General features: G+C 38.9%; 1 protein-coding gene across 15 annotated transcripts in view; it reads right to left on the bottom strand.

Moving 5' to 3' along the window:
• The window catches only part of GJA8 (gap junction protein alpha 8), a 70,117-nt gene that overhangs the window by 45,960 nt on the left and 9,776 nt on the right, over nucleotides 1–14,381 (bottom strand). For 3 of the 15 annotated variants that reach the window (XM_025453277.3, XM_025453278.3, XM_049095625.1), the window contains exon 1: nucleotides 7,885–8,051. The exons of 7 other annotated variants lie outside the window; for them this stretch is intronic. The gene's annotated coding sequence lies outside the window, so the exon portion shown is untranslated. Of the gene's footprint in view, nucleotides 1–6,047; nucleotides 6,207–7,884; nucleotides 8,052–14,381 lie in introns of those variants that run through there. 5 more of the 15 variants (XM_035700854.2, XM_035700857.2, XM_049095621.1 and 2 more) reach the window with 4 other exon arrangements.

Below are 14,381 nucleotides of genomic sequence, written 5' to 3'. Positions count from 1 at the left end.
TTTTTCAAGGCCAGCTAGTAACTTTATAATCGTTATCCTGAATTCCAGCGCTGACATTTTACTTATATCCATACGAATTAGATCTGTGGCAGAGAGTATTATCTCTGGTTCTTTGTTTTGTTGTGAATTCCTCCTTCTAGTCATTTTGCCCAGAGAAGAATAGATGAATGAGAGAACAAAATAACCATGACCCAAGCAAAATACACACTAGACAATTTTGAAGAGGCCAGAAACTAAAAAAGGAAAGAAAAAAAAAAAGAAAAGAAAGGGGCAGGGAGAGAGAATATAATCTCTCAGGTGGACAAAGCAGGGTGATCCACTTGGTCCTTGATGTATTTTGGTCTGTTTATTAGAAGACACTAAATCCCCAGATTGTGAAGAACTAAAACTTACATATACACAAAAATAAAAAGGAATACAGCAAAAGGAAGTCAAGAATGAAGAATATATCTATAAAATGTAAATGTAAAAAAATGAAAGTTAAAAAAATACTTAAAAGCAAAGAGTTGATGAAAATAAGAAACTAATTGAAAAGGAAAGAAATTTAAAAAAAGAAAAGGAAAAAATTTAAAAGAAAGATAAATGAATCATGAGAAAAACCCCTCAAATTCTATATGCTATTTTCCCCTAGCCCTGGAATTTTGCAGTCTTGTGTGCTCTGTAAACTTGGTATTCACCTCTTGTTTTAGCTGGTCTTCTTGGGGAGGGGTCTGATGTGCTGATTCTCAGGTGTCTTTGCCTGGGTGGAGTTGCATTGCCCTTGCCAGAATGCCAGGTTCCATGTAAGCTGTTACTGGTTGCTCTATATTTTCTTTTGTTCTCTGTGCCTCCTGTGCCTCCTTAGAGGATGAAAATAAAAAATGGCTTCACCTTGACCCCCCCAGCCCCAGAGCTGAAAGAGTATGGTCTCCTCTCTTCAGTAAACCTTTAGGGAAAAACATTCTTCACTTTTGTGTGTGCCAAACTCTGCAGACTCCTGTGGTGTGGGACCCCATTGATCCTCCTGACGGAAGGTGGAGGGCCACTGTGTTTCTGCTCTTTGCAGGGCCCCTGCAGGGAGAGTGGTTGCCCAATCATGCTGCAGTTCCCAGTTTATGGTGATTGGAGCTGAGAGCTCCCTCCTGGGCTCACTAACCATAATGGTTTCCCCTGCTGAATGCTTGGGAATGCTGCCTACTCAGGCACCCCATTTTTTCTATGACCCTGGGATCCTGAGACCATGCTGTCCTACCTAGGATTCTGCTCCACTTTACTACTTTTTTTTTTTTAATTTTTATTTATTTATGATAGTCACACAGAGAGAGAGAGGCAGAGACACAGGCAGAGGGAGAAGCAGGCTCCATGCACTGGGAGCCCGACGTGGGATTCGATCCCGGGTCTCCAGGATCGCGCCCTGGGCCAAAGGCAGGCGCCAAACCACTGCGCCACCCAGGGATCCCTCCACTTTACTACTTGAGCATCTTTCAGGCAGGGACTTCTTTTACTGGAGCAGACTTCTAAAAATTCCGATTTTGTGCTCCACTGCTATCACTTTCCGATAGCTGGCTTATAGAGGCTCCCTCCCACTGCAGTTTATCTTCTGAAATATCCCCTCAGATTCACTTCTCCACACCCCCTATTTTGCAAAAAGTGGCTGCTTTTCTATTTGTTGAATTCCAGCAATTCTTTTCTTACATCTCTGGTTGAATTCATAGGTGTTCAGAATAATTTGACAATTATCTAGCGAAATTCAAGGGACCAGATGAAACAGGGTCCCATGTTCTTATGCTGTCTTGCCCTTCCTCCTAAAGAAATACTTGAAGGCACATTTAAAGCTTTTTTCTTTTTTTTCAGAAAAGTAAAAATGTTTAAAATCAATGATCTACATTTCACCTTAAGAAGCTATATTTGAAAATGTTCAATACTCATTCATGATTAAAATGCTCACCAGAAAAGGGATAGAGCCTCCTCAATTTGATAATGAACATCTATGAAAAATTCTATAGCTACATCATACTTAATAGTATAATATTGAGTGCGTATCTCCTAAGATCAGAACAAGTGTTCTCACTACTTCTACTCAGTATTGTATGGAAGACCCTAACCAGTACAATATGGAAAAGAAACAAATGAAATAAAGTTTGAGAAAGATGAAGTAAAATTGTCTTTTTTTTTTTTTTTTTCAGATGGCATGACAGTGTATTCAGGAAATGCTGAGGAACATAAATTCTCCCCCACCCGAAATTGTACTGGAACCACCAAGTGCATTTAAAAAATCAGATGATATAAAGTCATTGTACAAAGATTGATCATATTTGTTTATACTAGCAGTAAAAAATTGGACAATTAAATATAAAAATATTACAATAATATAAAAAACAAAATGCTTGGGAATAAATTTAGTAGAAGTGCAAAATGTCAACACTGAGCACAAAACATTGTTGGGAGGAATTAAGTAAATCATAAACAAGAGGAGAGATATATTGTGGTTACAGATTGGAAGAATCAATGTGGGAAAAGTGCCCATTCTCTACAAATAGATCTATAGATTTAGTACAATCTCAATCACATCCTAGTGGATTCTTAAAAATATAAATTGACATGTTGATTCTTAAATTTATGTAGAAATGCAAAGGACTTAAATAGTCAAAACAATCTGGAAAAAGAATAAATTTGGAGAATTCCCATTACTTGATTACATGAATATAGTAATTAATATTTTATAATATAGTAATTTCTATGAAGCATACAAATTAGATAAATAAAACAGAATAGAGTACAGAAAAGAGATTCACACATATATGGTAAATTGATTTTTGACCAATTATCAAGTTAGTTCAGTAGAGGAAGGGATAGTCTTTCCCCAAATAGTGATATAACAGCAGGATAAATGTATTTTTTAAATTAATCTTTACCCTTACATCATACTATATACAAAATTAATTTGAGATGGATCATAGTCCTAAACATAAAAGGTAAAATTATAATAGTTCTAGAGGAAAACATAGGAGAATATTTTTGTGACCTTGGCATCACAAGATATTTCTTAGCTCACAAAAAGCACTAATCAAAGAGAAAAAATATTGACAAATTAGATTTATCAACATTCAAAGCTTCTGCTCATTAAAAGACATCATTAAAATAAAAAGACCAGGCATAGTCTAGGAAAAAAATATTTGTAAAACTTATATCTGACAAAGAACTTCTTTCTGATAAATGTGAAGAATTCTTACAGATCAATTGTGAAAAGATAATCCAGCAAATAGAATGGGCAAAAGGCTTGCATAAACACTTCACAAAAGAAGATATATATGTGGCTAATATGCACATGAAAATGTGTTCAACATCACTAGTCATTAGGAAAATGCAAATTAAAACCACAATGAAATAACACTATGTACATATCCACCAGAATAATTACAATCAGGGGCACCTGGCTGTCTCAGCAGAACATGTGACTCGATCTTGGGGTTGTAAATTTGAGCCCCACGTATGGTGTAGAGATTACTTAAAAATAAAATCTTTTAAAAATGGCTATAATGAAAAAGGGAAATTGGAACTTGCATACATTGGTGGTCAAATTTGCAGCAGTGTTTGGAAGTCCTTAAAAAAGTTAAACATGAACACTGGGGTGCATGTATCCGTTTGAATCTGTGTTTTTATATCTTTGGGTAAATATCTACTAGTGCAATTGCTCGATCATAGGGTGGTTCTATTTTTAACTTTTTGAGGAACCTCCATATTGTTTTCCAGAATGGCTGCACCAGCTTGCAGTCCCACCAACAGTATGAGAGGGTTCCCCTTTCTCCACATCCTTGCCAACACCTGTTGTTTTCTGTGTTGTTAATTTTAGCCATTCTGACAGGTGTGAGGTGGTATCTCATTGTGGTTTTGATTTGTGTTTCCCTAATAATGAGTGATGTGGAGTATCTTTTCATGTGTCTGTTCACCATGTATATGACTGCTTTGGAAAAATGTCTATTCATGTCTTCTGCCCATTACTAAACTAGATTATTGTTTTTTGGGTGTTCAGCTTTATAAGTTCTTTATATATTTTGGATACTAATCCTTTATCAGATATGTCATTTGCAAATATCTTCTCCCATTCTGTAGGTTGAGGCTCATGGAGGAACAACAAATATTGTTAAAATGTCTCTGCTACCCAAAGCAATCTACACATTCAAAGCAATCCCTATTAAAATATCATCAACATTTTTCACAGAGTTGAAATAAACAATCCTAAAATTTGTATGGAACCAGAAAAGATCCCTTTTAGTTTTGTTGATTGTTTCTTTCACTGTGAGGAAACCTTTTATTTTGATGAAGTCTCAACAGTTTATTTTTGCTTTTGTTTCCCTTGCCTCAGGAGACATTTCTAGTACAAAGTTGCTACAGTTGAGGTCAAAGAGTTACTGCCTGTATTTTCTTCCAGGATTTTAATGGTTTCCTGTCTCACATATACGTCTTTCATCTATTTTGAATTTATTTTTGTGTATGGTGTAAGAAAGTGGTCCACTTTCATTCTTTTGCATATGGCTGTCCAGTTTTTCCAACACCATTTGTTGAAGGGACGGTCTTTTTTTCCCATCAGATATTTTTTTTTCTGCTTTGTCAAAGATTAGTTGGCCATTTAGTTGTGGGTCCTTTCTGGGTTTTCTATTTTATTCCATTGATTTATGTCTGTTTTTGTGCCTATACTACACAGTCTTGATCACTATAGTTTTGCAATATAACTTGAAGTCCAAAATTATGATACCTCTAGCTTTGCTTTGCTTTTTCAAGATGGCTTTGCTTATTTGGGGTCTTTTGTGGTTCCATACAAATTTTATGATTGTTTATTCTAGTTCTGTGAAAAACGCTGGTGGTATTTTGATAGGGATTACATCATCAACAATAGCCAAATTATGGAAAGAGTCCAATCGACTAATGAACAGATAAAGAAGATGTGAGATGTATATATATATATATATATACACATATATACATATATATGATGTATGTATATATATGCATATATGTATATATGTATGTATATATATGCATGTGAGATGTGTATATATATATATTCATATATACATATATATATGAATAACTCAGCCATAAAAAAGAATGAAATCTTGCCATTTGCTGTGACATGGATGGAGCTAGAGAGTATTATGCTAAGTGAAGTAAGTCAGTCAGAGAAAGACAAATACCAAATGACTTTACTCATATGTGGAATTTAAGAAACAAAACAGATGAACATATGGGGGGGAAAAAGAGAGGCAAACCAGGAAACAGACTCTTAACTACAGAGAACAAACTGAGGGTTGCCAGAGGGGAGGTGGGTGAGGGATGGTCTAAGTAGGTGATGGGTATTAAGGAGGGCCCTTGTGATGAGCAATAGGTGCTATATGTAAGTGATAAATCACTATATCTTGCACCTGAAACTAAAGTTACACTGTATGTTAACTAACTGGAATTTTAAAACTTGAAGAAAAACTGTTAAATATGAACCTACTCTATAATCCAGCAATTTATCTCTTAGATGCTAACCCAAAAGAAATAAAAACATGTTGGCAAAAAAGACTTGTGTAAGGATGTTCACAGCAGCTTTATTAGTTAAAGCCAAAAATTGTAAATAACCCGAGTCTATCAACAGGAGAATGCATAAACAAATCATGGTATGCCCATACAATGGAATTCTATTCAGCAATAAAAAGGAATGAACTATGGATACACACAATATACACAAATTCCAAAAGAATTATCCTAAGTTAAAGAAGCCAGGCACAAAGGACTATGACTGTACAATTTTTTTTAGATGAAAAACTAAAAAAATGGCAAAATTACAGTGACGAGAACGAGACCCATGACTGTCAGAGGACAGGGAATGTAGGGAGGGGATTGACTGTAAAGAAGCTGGCAGAACTTTTTGCATGATTGAAATGTTCTATATCTCGATTGTAGTGGTGATTACATGGCTATATACCCTTGTGGAAATTTAGCAAAGTGTATGCTTTTAATGGGTGAACTTTATTGTGTGTTAGTTATGCCTCACTAAAATAAAGGTGATTTGAAAACACAACCTTATGGGGGCATCTGGGTGATGTAGTTGGTTAAGCATCCAACTCTTGCTCAGCTCCAGTTGTGATCTCAGAGTCATGATCTCAGTGTTGTATGGGTTCTGTGCTCAGTACAGAGTCCTCTTAAGTTTCTCTTGCTCTTTCCCTCCACCCTTCCACCACCTTTAAAATAATATACAAATAAATCTTTTTAAGAAAACACAACCTTATGAAGATAGGCATTATTATCTCTATTTTATGGATGGAAAGGGTGAGATCAGAGAGGTAATATTAACTTGCCTAAGTTCATACAGCAAGTAAGTGGCAAAGCCAGAGTTTGAACTTCCACATCTTTGATGGCAAAGACTATGTTCTTTATGTTACACAAAGAACTTAAAAATGAATATGTGTGTGTTTATTTATACAGGTAGGCATCTTCTGCTCCTTCAATTAGCATGGAAGTGCTTTAAGGCAAGGACTTTCATATATACTTACTTCCCTTCTTGTTCCAGCTTGTAGGATTGCTCTAGAACAGGGTCAAGCAGCGTATAGACCTGAGCTTTCCCAGCACTCCTTGACCTTGAATTGATTACAGGCACATCTGAGGTATTGGTTCCCCTCATCCTGCAGGCATCTGGAGTCCCTGGGCTAGTTGCCCTGGCTAAGATCATCTCCATGTGTTACTCCAGGGAGCCAATAAGAAAATATTCTTATTTTCTATTCCGTGAAAAAGATTAGGAGCATTGACTTACACAGGAAGTGCTGCTGGAATTCAAAAGTGAGAGAGGGTGACTCTGATTGAGATGCTCTGGTCAAGGACCCAAGGGGAAGAATTTGCTAATCAGAGAGGAAGGGAAGGGAGTGTGTGGATGGGGAAGAGAAGAATGGATTGGAGTGGGATTGGGCTTGACACATGTTTGGAGACAGTGAGCAGAGCCCCCAGGCTGCTGCTGGACTTTTGGAGATGGACTGGAGAGGAAGATGAATGCTTTTCTGGTGAGGGCCTGGCCTCGGGGCTAAGGAGTAGGAATGCAGTTCAGAGCTCTGCAGTACAAAGCTCCCTGTTCAGATGTCACATAAGCTTTAAGGTGTGTTTAGGGAGGCTGGGGGTAGGGAAGTTAAAGTGTGTGTGTTTAAGAATAACATGCTGTTCCCGGATTTGTGGCTGAGGGTCCTGCTTGATGCTGGGAAGGGCCAGCCCCTCAACCTGGAGCCACTGGTGAAGTCTGGCTTTCCTTTTCACACAGCATTTGTTCCCAGCCCCTGGCTGTCTCCCCCGGGAGGACATCCGTGGGGACGGTTCCTGTTTCCCTGCCTTTGCTGGCTATTGCCTTCCTGAATGTGATATGATTGTTTCACTGGGCACAGTGCAAAGATGCCAGTGGAGAACGGAACTATCTCATGCCTCAGCAATTTTTTAAGGCAAAAAAGAAAAGGCTATTGAACTTGGGACCCCTGGACCTGAAGTCCTCTCTTCCTGGTGTGGAAGCGGGGGACATTGTACAGGATCTATCAGTCAGTCATATGGGCCAGATAGCCAACATGGGAACGATTTGACTCTCATCCATCAGCTAAGCAGTGACAATAGCACTAAATTCCGTCTTGCTCTCAAACTGCTATATTTATGCTGTTCCCCTGGGGAATCTTGGGGCATGGAAATGGAGGGCTTTATCCTTGGCCTGCTCCCCCTTCTCTCCTTCTACATCCTTGGCCTCTTTTAATATTTTTTCATTCATTCACTCATTATTCACTTGTTCAACAAATATTTTTTGAGTATCTATTATGTGCTAGAGACTGTGCTATATAATGAAAATATAGCAGTGCTTAAGAGAAATCCCCATCCTTGATGTTACACACTTACCGTCTGCTGGAAAAGATTGTCCACTGAATACAGGCATTCAGACAGAAAGAAAATACAGAACAAAAGAAATGCTCTTTGAAGCTTGGGCTGTGTCTAATTTATCCTTGACCATCTTGAAACACACCACGATGCATGGCACATAATAGGCGCACTGTGATTATTTGCTGACTTAATAATGACACAATGAGTGAGAAGTTACATAACATAATATAAAAAGAACATAGGCTCTGGAGTTCCATAGGCCTGAATTTGATTTTCAGCTTGACCACTTCTTGGCTGGTATGATCTTAGGTAAGTTGTATAACCCCTCTAGGTCTCAGTTTCCTCATTTGAAAAATAATGTTAATAATACCTATTTCATGGAAATTTGGTAAGGATTAATGGTAAGTATTAAAGAATGTGTAAAGTGTAAGTATGTAAAGTACCTAGCACATAGTGAACAACAAAGAGCTTATATAATTTTTGGTGTCATCAATAATGAATAATAATGATTAAATGATTAATAGAGAAAAAAGATATTATAGTATGAAGAAAGGTATAGCTACAGAGGGCAGAGGTCCTCATAGAGATGAGAAGTCACTGAGCTGTGTCTGAAAGGCCACCCACAGGTGGATAAATGTACAGGGGGGCATGAGCAGTGCAGAGAGTGCAAGCAACAGAGAGGCACTGGGCAAAATCATGGTGCATGTCTGGGACTCAGCAGAGGAGAGAGCCTGAAAGAAGTGGAGAGATGGACTAGCCCAGAGGGCTCCTTCAGGATTTAATTATGGCTCAGTGGAGTCTTCTTAAGTTGGGGTAGTCATGTGCTAAGTGGTGTTCTGGTATCATCAATCTGGGGCAGTGTATAGGGTCTCTAGGCAGGGAGGCAGGGGGAACAGCTAGGAGTATACAATCATCCAAGTGGCATGGGGCCTAGATTCAGGGGGAAGCAGGAGAACAAAAGGGAAAGTGTAGATGTGCCACACTTTGAGATGGAAGAATCAGCAGGACCAGCTTTAAAGAAGCTTGACCAGGATCACAGAGTCAGGAGGTAAAAAAGATCAACTCCTCTCTACCACCACCACCAAAAAAACTGCTCCTCTAGTGAGCTCTGCTTCACTGTCTTAATAATTTTTAAGTGCATTGTTGAGTATACTCCTATGTTATGCAACTGATCTCCAGAACTTTCTCATCTTGCAAAACTGAAACTCTATACCCATTAAGCAACTCCTCATTTTCCCCTCACCCAGTCCTAGAAATCACCATTCTAACTTTCTGTTTGTGTAAGATAACCTTCCATCCCCACCTTTTTTACAACTTGAACATGAGCATTCATGTTGAAGGGGCCTCTGGAATGAGACCTGAAGACTTTACCTTACTCCCTGGGCTAGTCTTTGGTATATTCATGCAGGAAATTGTGTATCCCTTTATCAGGGTCCAGATGCATTTGGACTAGCCCCTTGGTTCTCCCAGCAAGATGCCAGGCTCCCTGACAACACATGAAGGAGTATGACCATGATCCCTGAGCTCCAGCTTCACCTTCACTGTGTTAAGGTTGTTGTTGGGTCACTTGAGCTGTGACTCATAACCCTACTTCCCATTAGGAGTAGGTTTTGAGCTTTATATAGGTGATTCCCCGAACTTCTGGCTTCAACCTCAGCCTTGACTATCAAACTTGTGTAGATGCTTCACTGGCACTTCAAACTCAACAGGTCCCATGCTGAATTCAGTATCTTCCTTTCAAAACTTTCTTTTCTTTCATCTCTGTAAATAACGTTTCCATATTTCTACCTTTCTAGTCCTTTTTCTTTAGGATCTTCATTTAATTTCCTACTCTCCTGCACCCCCACATTCCATCTACAGTTAAGACCATACAAGTCTGATTAATGCCTTGCCTGTCTTCCCTCTCTTCTCCATTGCCCCAGGTTTTCTTTCTTTCTTTAAAAATTTTATTTATTCATGAGAAAGAGAGAGAGAGAGAGAGAGAGGCAGAAGGAGAAGCAGGCTCCATGCAGGGAGCCCGATGTGGGACTCAATCCCGGGACTCCAGGATCATACCCTGAGCCTAAGGCAGATGCTTAACTGCTGAGCCACCCAGGCATCCCAGCCCCTGGTTTTCGAGTCTTCTTTGCTCCTCATCATAGGATTCTGGGTCCATCAACAGTTTTGTATAATTTCTTAATTTACACAAAAGTTCTTTCTAAACTTGAGAGTCTTTCCATGTTCCTCTTGTGCACTCCTGCCACATCGTGTGTTTGACAAACCTGTCTCTAGTCATATCATTATTCCTTTAATACCTCACATTTGATATATATTACAGTAGATATAGGCAAAACATATCAGTCATAGGGCAGTTGTGTCAGTCTGCTACTGAATGTCCTCCAAAATTTGTCTCTAATCCTTTCTAAGTACTTTAATTATTGCTGCAGCATAACAAATTATCCCCAAACTTAGTGGCTCAACATAGCATACATTCATTATCTAACAGTTTCTGTGGGTCTAGAGGATGAGTATGGCTTGATTGGGTCTTCTACCTCAGAGTCTGTCATAAGATTGCAATCAAGGCATCACCTGGGACCATAGTCATCTCAAGGTTTAACTAGGGAAAGATCTGCCTCTAAGTTCACCCAATGATTATGGTAGGATTCAGTTTCTTGTGGGCTGTTGAACTGAGGGCCTTGGTGCCTCATAACATGGCAGCTGGCTTTACTGAAATGAATGAGAAAGAGAGACAGAGACAGAGAAAAAGAGAGACAGAAGGAACAAGATGGGAGTCAGTCCAGTCTTTTATAGCCTTATTGCATGGGGGTCAGAGATGGGGATTCCACAAGGAAGGTATGAATATCAGGAAGCAACCACTAGGAGCCATTTCAGAAGCTACCTACTATACCAAATTTCTTGACTTGCTACTCCACTGTGTATGCCCTAGCTCTGCCCAAGTTGTGTGCTGGCTGTGACTTGAATACCTCCCATTATTTTCCACCTCTCTGCCTTTCCTTAGGGTATCCCTTCCACCCAAATGCCCTCTCTATCCCCATAGCTACCTATTCATCTTTCTAAGTGCATTTCAAGTGCCGCTCTCCCTGTGGAGCCTTTCCTAACAAGATCTAGAGTAGATCTTCCACTTTGGAGTCCTAGGGAATCCTCCCTCCCTTCCCCCACCAGGGCATGTCTCTTTATTGGCTGTTATCACATTCTGCTCTGTGGGAGATTAGTTTGTAGAAGTATACTCCACAACTCTCAGTAGACTGAGTTCCTTGAGGGTAATTTTAATCAAATCAACTTTTAAATCTCTTTTGGCCCTATAACAGTTTCTGAAACACAGTAAGCAGTGAAACATTTGCTGAATTGCAAACAATTGTGAGGTCCAAGAGTCCAGGTCTGTGCGGATGGAATGCTGTTATGGGCAGCGGTAGGGGAAAGAAACCCCATGCTTCCCAAATAACCCTGCATGGCTGACTTATAGAAAAACAGCTGCCTTTCTGTGACTTTAGGGATTAGTCAGGCACTGGGAGAGTCTGCAAGGACTATGGGCAGTTGGGGACCAGAAGCCACTGATATCTGATCTCTCTACAGGAACTTGGGAAGACTAGTCAGGGTGTCTTATTCTTATTATTCCATTTAAAGAAACTCTTTTCCTGACCTCTGTCAAGCCAATGAGCTAGCAGTTGAAGGGTGAAGGGAACTAGTATTTATATAACCTATGAATTTTGCTAGCATTTAGTACTCAGAGAATCTTCTATAAGGTGGCTATTATATGCCCATTTTGAAGCTGAAAATAAAAACAAAGCAAAATATGGGGGGGGGGTCAAAGTAAGTGGATGGAACTTAGTAAACAGTTAAAACAGTAAGTCAAATGTCAGCGTGACTGCAAAGAATGGATTCTATTATCATCACTCAATTCTGCTTATATTTATTGAGTACCTAAAATGTGCAAATCTCTGTGATCGAGTATTGAAGATTTGTAAGATGTGTGTGTGTGTGTGTTTGTTTTTGTTAATCTAGAGTTGAATGTGGGGTGGGTGAGTTGGTTGGTGCAGAATAACTGAATTTAACTTAAGATGGTGAACAGTCCTGTACATATGGACACCTATACCTACATTTGTCTGTATACGGACTATAATGAAAAACAGATTAATTGCAGCTGAGAAGACTGGGACAAGTTTCTTAGAAGAGATGGAGATTGCAGAGAAGGTAGGATTCTGAGTTTAAGGGGGCAATGTTATGTCTCATCCTAGCCTCAGCTATGCCTCATTGTTGAATCCTGGGCACAGTACACACCATTGACACTTCTAGGTATGACAAGGATTAGGATGTAGCTATACTTGGTGCTGTCCGTGAACTCAGATTTCATTAAGCCTAAATAAGGAAATACTGAATTTGCAATCAAAAGGATAAATCAAAGTAAATTTTTATCTAACATATCAGATTCACAAAAGCTAACTTCCTAAGTGATTAAATGAGAGGCAAGCACTTTGTGAATAGTAGAACACTTTATATGTGAAATACCGAAAGAAGAGTCAAGCAATATTCCGGTCTTTTTGTTTGTGCTGCTCTGCAGTTATTTTTGTGACTCTAAATACAGGACTTTACATTTATCTTAATTATATTTCATCTTGTTATCCTGGAGAGATGGGATCCTGACTCTGTCAATCTTTGTATTTTCTATTCTTAGTTTCACTTGTGCTTTACATTGATAAATGTCTTCCTGTATTTTCATCCAATTTCTTGTTAAAAATGTTGAACGGAACAGGACTGAGACCAGTGGACAGAGTCAAGCAGTGGTGGATCTGTTTTGTCTGGGTACAGTCATCCCCACAGTACCTGGTAGGATTTGACAAGGGCACCTCTGGTAAGGATTTGTACCACCTGGCTCTTTCCACCCAGAGTGGCCAGGGCAAACAAAAATAACCACGCTCAAATGTTGTATAAAGACTCTGCAAAACTCGTATCTCTTGAGTTTTCTAAGTGGTTTTGCATTGATTATCTCATTTGGGCTTCCCAAGAATCTCATGAAAGAGGGTGTGCAGGTGTTGCTGTGCTGATTTTCAGAGAATGCCTAATGAAATCAAGGCTGTCAGAGTTCAGTAATTTCTTGAGGTTCATGTAGCAATAAGTAGGAGAACTCAGTTCCAGATCCTCTTCTGACTCCCAGACCCATGATTTCTTTTTTTACTTGCCTGATAATAGTCATTTTCACTGAAGTTAAAACAGTCTGGTTCCCGGTCTTATTGAGATGTAATTGACATATAACATTGTAAATATTTCAGGTGTACAAGAGAATGATTTGATATATGTATATAATGCAGAATGATCACCACATCACTCACCACACCTAATTACATTTTTGTCTTGTGATGTAGACTCTTAAGATCTACTCTCTTAGCAACTACTAAATATACAGTATAGTATTGTTAGCTGTACATCCATCCACAGTACTTATTTGGAAGTTTGTACCTTTTGACCATCTTCATCCATTTCCCCCACTTCCCACCCCTTATCAATATGTTCTGTTTCTGTGAGTTGAGTTTTTCTTAGATTTCACATTTAAGTGAGATCCTAGAGTATTTGTCTTTCTTTGTCTGACTTATTTCACTTAGTGTTCACTTATTTCACTTAGAGTTCATCCACGCTGTCCCCAATAGCAGGATTTCATTTTTATTTATAACTGAAAAATAGTCCATTGTGTGCATGTATATGTGTGTGCGTGTGTGTGTGTGTATGCACACACATACATAACACTGTATTTTCTTCATCCATTCATTCCTTGATGAACACATAGGTTGTTTCCATGTCTTGATTATTGCAAATAATGCTATAATGAACTTAGGGGTGCATATGTCTCTCCGAGACAGTGATTTTGTTTCCTTCAGATAGACACCCAGAAGTGGAATTGCTGGATCATATGGTAGTTCTATTTTTAACTTTTTGAGGAACAGTTTTTTTTCTAGTTGTCCCTTCCTGCACTTGTGAGGGCTGGCTAGTTGCATATCTTCCCACTAGACTCTATGCTCCAAGAGCTATTATTCATGGCTTCATCCTTGTTCCAGCATAGTGTCTGTACTCAATGAATATGTGTTGAATAAACAAATGATTAAATACAATCTTATTGGGATCCCTGGGTGGCGCAGCGGTTTGGCGCCTGCCTTTGGCCTAGGGCACGATCCTGGAGACCCGGGATCGAATCCTACATCGGGCTCCTAGTGTATGGAGCCTGCTTCTCCCTTTGCCTGTGTCTCTGCCTCTCTCTCTCTCTCTCTCTATCATAAATAAATAAAAATTAAAAAAAAAACAATCTTATTACCTATAATGTAATTGTTAATAATAATTCTTATATTTAGTAGAACTAGGGCTTAAAATTTCTCCTTTTTAAGCACTGAATAAATACAGCAATATGACTATAAATGTTCTCTCTCTCTTTTTAAATTTTTGTTTATTTGGGAGAGAGAGGACAAACAAGCAAGGGGAATAGCAGGCTCCTTGCTGAGTAGGGAGCCTAATGCAGGACTCTATCCCAG

This window comes from Canis lupus, chromosome 17 (genome assembly GCF_003254725.2).
Source record: "Canis lupus dingo isolate Sandy chromosome 17, ASM325472v2, whole genome shotgun sequence".
In the NCBI taxonomy this organism is placed as follows: Eukaryota; Metazoa; Chordata; class Mammalia; order Carnivora; family Canidae; genus Canis; species Canis lupus.
This window is presented reverse-complemented; position numbering and strand designations above follow the sequence as displayed.